General features: G+C 39.2%; 1 pseudogene; it reads right to left on the bottom strand.

Moving 5' to 3' along the window:
• Positions 1–4,594, bottom strand: LOC106908693 (serine protease HTRA1-like; annotated as a pseudogene).
• Positions 4,595–5,683: the final 1,089 nt, after the last annotated feature.

Below are 5,683 nucleotides of genomic sequence, written 5' to 3'. Positions count from 1 at the left end.
TCAGTCAAACTGGACAGACGGAAGAGAACACGTCTTAAAAAAACACAAAACATTCTGGACATGGATGGCAGTTTGACGTGTAATTTAACTTTAATTAAAGCAGTAAATGTTTAAACAAACAAAAACATTTCCATCTGGAGAAAATCTGAGTTACAAATCCTCAGTATTTATGAAAAACCCAGATGAGGGGAGCAATTTAATCTCTAGCTCTTCACAAAGTGATGTTTTTGTTCATAGAGTTACTTCCATGAAAAAACATATTCATAACGCAGAGCAGCCCTGAACTCTGGGAGGAGGTTCAGGGATCCTTTGGTGAAATGCAAACGTCTTAAACTACAGACGACGCAGGAAGAGAGAAACAGGAAGTTCAGATGATGAGGATGAAATGGATGAATCATATGTGGATATGTACTTTATGTCTGTGTGGATATGCTGTGCTTTCGAAGTCAACATGCTCTTCTTTTGCACGTTGATATTGTGTACCACGGTGCTTCTTTTGGCACAAAACTTCATGTGGATCCACTCACCCACTGGAGAGAAATAAGTAATCTTATTTTATGATTTAAAATAAGATTATTTATTTTAAATCATAAAATTTAAAATAAATAAATACCCACTGGAGAGAAATAAATAATAATAAATAATCTTATTTTATGATTTAAGATCACTAATCAAGAAATGAACATGTCTTAATTAGGAAAGAATGGCATTATTTCAGCTATTTTCTATTATTGGGCACAACATCACAGAGCCACCTGTTCCTCTATAGACCATCTGATCAAAACAGTTTGAAAGAACGTGGGGGAAAAAGTAGACCTACGATGGTGTGAACTGCATCATGCGGACACCTAAGAATTTCTTTCTGTGCTCTGGGTCACCTAGTAAAAGATAAGCATAGGAAAACGATGAAGTGTGAATAACATCAGGATGTTTTTTTTTTTCAGGAGGCTGTGAACACATCTGTACCGTTTAGCTACATGTTGTGGAAGTCAGCAAGAAATTGACGTATTCTGTCTGCAGGGATGGCAAACGAGATCCCGGCTGTCACCTTTAGGGTATTGATGCCTATTACATCTCGTCCTGTTGATCAGAAGACAGGCAGCTGATACGACATACAAAACCAGAAATGATTGGTTGAGTTTCTTTCTCTTCTAGAGCAAACAGCCAATCAAATTATACATAAGCATCACCTTAGTTCTGAATGTTGTGTAACAGGGTATCTGCAGGTTTCAGCAAGTAATGCTTAAGATTTTTAAGATCTGTTTGTTGCCACCTTGAGTGAAATTTAAGAGCAAAAAACTGGAAAATTTAATAAAGTTATCATATATGAGGATCCTACTGTACCGTAATCAAGCATAGCAAAAGTTGTGACATTTCTGAGGTCTTTTTGTGGTCCTTGGAAGTGGCATTGGGCCTCTCAGTCTGAACCCGTACAGCGCCAAAGTTAAAAGGGATTTTTGCACAGAATTCACTTGGACTCTTACAGGTTGGCAACACAAGAGAGCCAGAGCCGAAAACGACCGCTGTCCAGTCAACTGGATAAATTTGTGCTAAAAATGATCGCTCCGTCTCCATTCGTGTCCTGTGGAACTCACACAATGAGATAACAGTCTGTACCTTTCCTCCAGCCAAGGAAAGGTACAGCGCTCATACACATAAATGTGCACACAAAACAAGAAAACTGAAAAATTTTCAGCTTTTGTCGGTGTTATTTGTCCCGGGTGTCAAACCTATCACCCATCATAGGGTAAGACTCAATAAAGCCTTTACACTCCACCAGCAGTTACATTAGCAGCTAGCCAACGGTAGACTTTACCGCCTGGAGTCACTAATCACAGTGAAGATGTGTCAGTGTGACTCAAACTTTTGTCAGCTAGAAAAGTCCTGTGAGGAAGAAAAAAATACATGAGATTAAATGGCTCTTTCATCATAAAATTTAAGACTAGCGTTTATGTATTTCAGGCCAATTTACAATTTCAATGAATTTAAGACATTTAAAGCCTTAATTCTAGATACAGGAATTTGAGATCATTTAAAGATTATCAGACACTCTGGTAATAATACAAAAAATTCATGCCCAGTAGGTAAGGGGAAAAAAACCCCATTACAGATAAGAAATATTATCTGTTCATAAAATAACAACAGAAATTCTCTCACCAAATTGACAAGTGGTCCACCAGAGTTGCCGTACTGTGATGTGAAACAAAATTCATGATTATTCAAAGACAATTTAGAAAAATACTTGCAAACACAGACCATGCTTGGGTTTTTGATTCTGTCTGTGTTAATGCACTCACATTTATGATGGCGTCAGTTTGAATATATAGTCCAGGTCAGAGTCCTTGAAGTCCAGCTCCAGGCCTTTGCGGTGAGCGCTGCTGCTGATGCCGATGGTGACGGTGTTCTGCAGCGAGAAGGGGCTTCCCACCGCCACCATGAACTCACCGGAGCGCATGTCTGAGGACCGGCCCAGAGGCAGCACGGCCAGCGGACCCTGCAGGGAGACGGGCGAGCTGTGGTCACTGGGACGTAGGAGTACTGCCCTCTTAATGAGTCACATAGTGGACATTTTTTCTTCTTCTTTTGTTTTTTGTTACTCTTAAAATCCTTACTATTGACATTCAAAGCTGAATCATTTTGAAGTTTACAGCAGCACATCAGTAGATGTGGGAAAGAGATTTTTGTTTATTAGTCATTTTTTTTAAGTCTTCCCAGCTCCTTTAAGAAGTCACAGTTTAAATTGACTGGAGTGTGTTTGTTTATTTCTATGTGGTACCAATTGATCAGGACATAGAAAGTTGGGTAGACGGATGATCTATGGGTGGATAGGAGATATGAAGACATTAATAAATCTGAAAATGTAAGATATAATGAATGAATCCATCTGGGACAATTGGTGGGCTATTTGTGTATATTTTTTAGGAATCCTAACTATCATTTATTTTAGAGTACTGATTTTCCTGTTAAACTTAACTCCAAATTTGCCTATGAGTGATTTTTTTTTCATGGAAAATATCTAATATATTCTAGAAAAGATGCAGCTTGGGAAACTAAAATACCTATAGGACCAGTGCCACGGCATACTGCTGGCAGTCGTTTGCCAATCAGCCAATCCAAGAGTACCATTCATTAGCCTCCATGTTGATTGGCTGCAACCCCAAGAATAGAGACATTATTATGAAATCCATCAGTAGAGCTACATATTTGCTCATTAATTGGCATTAATTTTGACCTTTACATTTAGAGAGTGAGGCAGGTTAACTCGACCAGGTTCTGGATGCTTTTCTTCCTGACTGACCTCATTCATTCATCTCTGGAACCAACACTAAGATGGCTGCATCTCACACAGCATGCAACCCATCTGGTCCCAGCCACGCCTCAAAACTTATACAGGGAGGTATGTCTGAAAGAAACAGCCCTGCACTGCTGGGTCCACACCCTGGTTGCTATGGGACAAATCATTTCGGCTTTATAGCACGGAGGATGTCTGTTTTCTTTCCATTTATTATGGAGGTGCTCTTGTATGCAGATCAGTACTAAAAATGGTAATGATGCTCATGCTGAGTGGAGTCTGGCTGAAGTGGTGGGAAACCTGCTCCTTTCCACCACACAAAGCAGCCTGGTGTGTTTGAGCGACATGTTTTATTCAGGTCACTGAATGGAAATCCATAAAGAAACACAAATTCTACATGTTTAAAACAAATAAATGTAGATTTAGTGGGTAACCTTCACACAGTCACTGGTTAGATAAAAACTAGATAGAAAGAATGAAACTGCATTCAACCAATTCAGTAATATATATCTATCTATCTATCTATCTATCTATCTATCTATCTATCTATCTATCTATCTATCTATCTATCTATCTATCTATCTATCTATCTATCTATCTATCTATCTATCTATCTATCTATCTATCTATCTATCTATCTATCTATCTATCTATCTATGATTAGTCTGTATTAAAGTGAATCTGAACAGTAGCTATTGATCATTTGACTCGTGATGTGAAAAAAATTGTTTCCATTGAAATTTACTTTAATGCAGCTGAAAAACCACCTCATCCTAGCGCAAATACTTTTTATGGAAAAAGGCGTTTTTCCAAATTGGCGCGTTTCCATTAAGCTAATTTAAATCTAAGTTTAAATTTAAATTTGCGCAATTCTATGGTTAATGGAAACGCAGCCTGTGTATCTAAGTAGCGTCTCACATCTGGCTCAATTTTGATGAGGGGCCATCCATCTGCTCATCCACATCTTTGATCGCGGCTTCGTAATCCACACCGTTTTTCAGCTCAACCTTCACCCGCTGCTTGTTCTTCAGTACGTGGGCATTAGTCAGAATCCAGCCATCTTCAGAGACTACAAACCCCGAGACGCTGGACATGATCACCTCCCTGTTGGGAAATGGGCCCCTGAACACCAGGGACAGATTCATTAGTAACTGGAAGGAACATTCGTTGTCGGGGTGAGACTTAACTTTCTGCCACGTTTTACCTTTGGAAGAGCTCCAGATGTGCAACAGCTGGTGCGATCTTTTCCACCACATCTGGAATGAAGTTGAATTTGTAGCGCATACTTCCTGGATGACGCATCCCTACAGGATACAAGGTATAAGACATGACAAAAAATGGATGTTGCATGGGTCAAGTCTTTGACAATAAAACATCCAGTTTTGGAGAAAAGGCAAAACAGGTTTACAGTTAATCCAGGCAATGAGTGAATGACAGGAGGGTTCCTTAAGATACCAGATCTGTGAGTTGGTTGGTGATTCAATACTTATTTCATGTAATAAAACGCATTTGTTTTAAGATTCTGTCTCTCGTGGTTAAGGTGTATCTAATGAAAATGATGTTTTTGAGTTTGAAGTTGTGGCAGTATCGTGTGTTTTCCAGTCACATATAATCGATTTTATATCACAATCAAGTAGCTATGTTCCCATTAGTTGTTATAAAAATGTTGTACATATGAATTATGTCATTTAACACCTTGAAATTGGGCCTCTGTCTCTTTAAAAACTCCTGCTCTGTCTGAAACTCCGCCTTCAGGAAGGGTTCCTCTATTAACCCTTAGATCATGTTTTACCAGTGAGAAAGTAGCTCATGTCATGAGCTTGCAAATACGTAATTCCTCCAGGTGTTTGCTAATTACTTCTGGCTAGTCTGAAGGAGCTGAGTGTGGGAGCTGCTCTGTGAGGCAAAAGCTTGGAAGCAGCAGCTCTGAGGAGGGGCTGCGTCTCGAAGGCGGGGCTAGGTCTCTCCAGGCGTTTTGCACTGCTGCATGGCTGCCAAGGAGATTGAAGGATTTCTCAAACATGAAAGAATCAAGGTAACACTCCATGTCTTCTCTGTGTTTAAAATAGTCAATTTCACATTCATAGTCAATATTATTACTGCCCCTGTAAGGAGTGCCTAAAATTAAAATGACATTTTTGAGTTTGGAGTTCTTTTAAGATAGCAGAGGCCTGTCTTTGTTTTGGCAACTTTGCTGTTACCTTTATCCTCTGATACTAAATATTTTAAAAGAGTAGCTGGGTTTTTTGGAAACATAATTCTTTCTTCTGAACTAGCTTCAAAAAGTGGTTCCAGTTTTTGCCAGCAACACTTCAAGAAGCTTTCTAACTGATTTTTGAAGTTGATCTTCAGTTAGTGCTCTTACCTACCTGCTCCTGTCCCTCTCAATCA

This window comes from Poecilia mexicana, unplaced genomic scaffold (genome assembly GCF_051168715.1).
Source record: "Poecilia mexicana isolate PSO_F unplaced genomic scaffold, ASM5116871v1 scaffold_9, whole genome shotgun sequence".
In the NCBI taxonomy this organism is placed as follows: Eukaryota; Metazoa; Chordata; class Actinopteri; order Cyprinodontiformes; family Poeciliidae; genus Poecilia; species Poecilia mexicana.
This window is presented reverse-complemented; position numbering and strand designations above follow the sequence as displayed.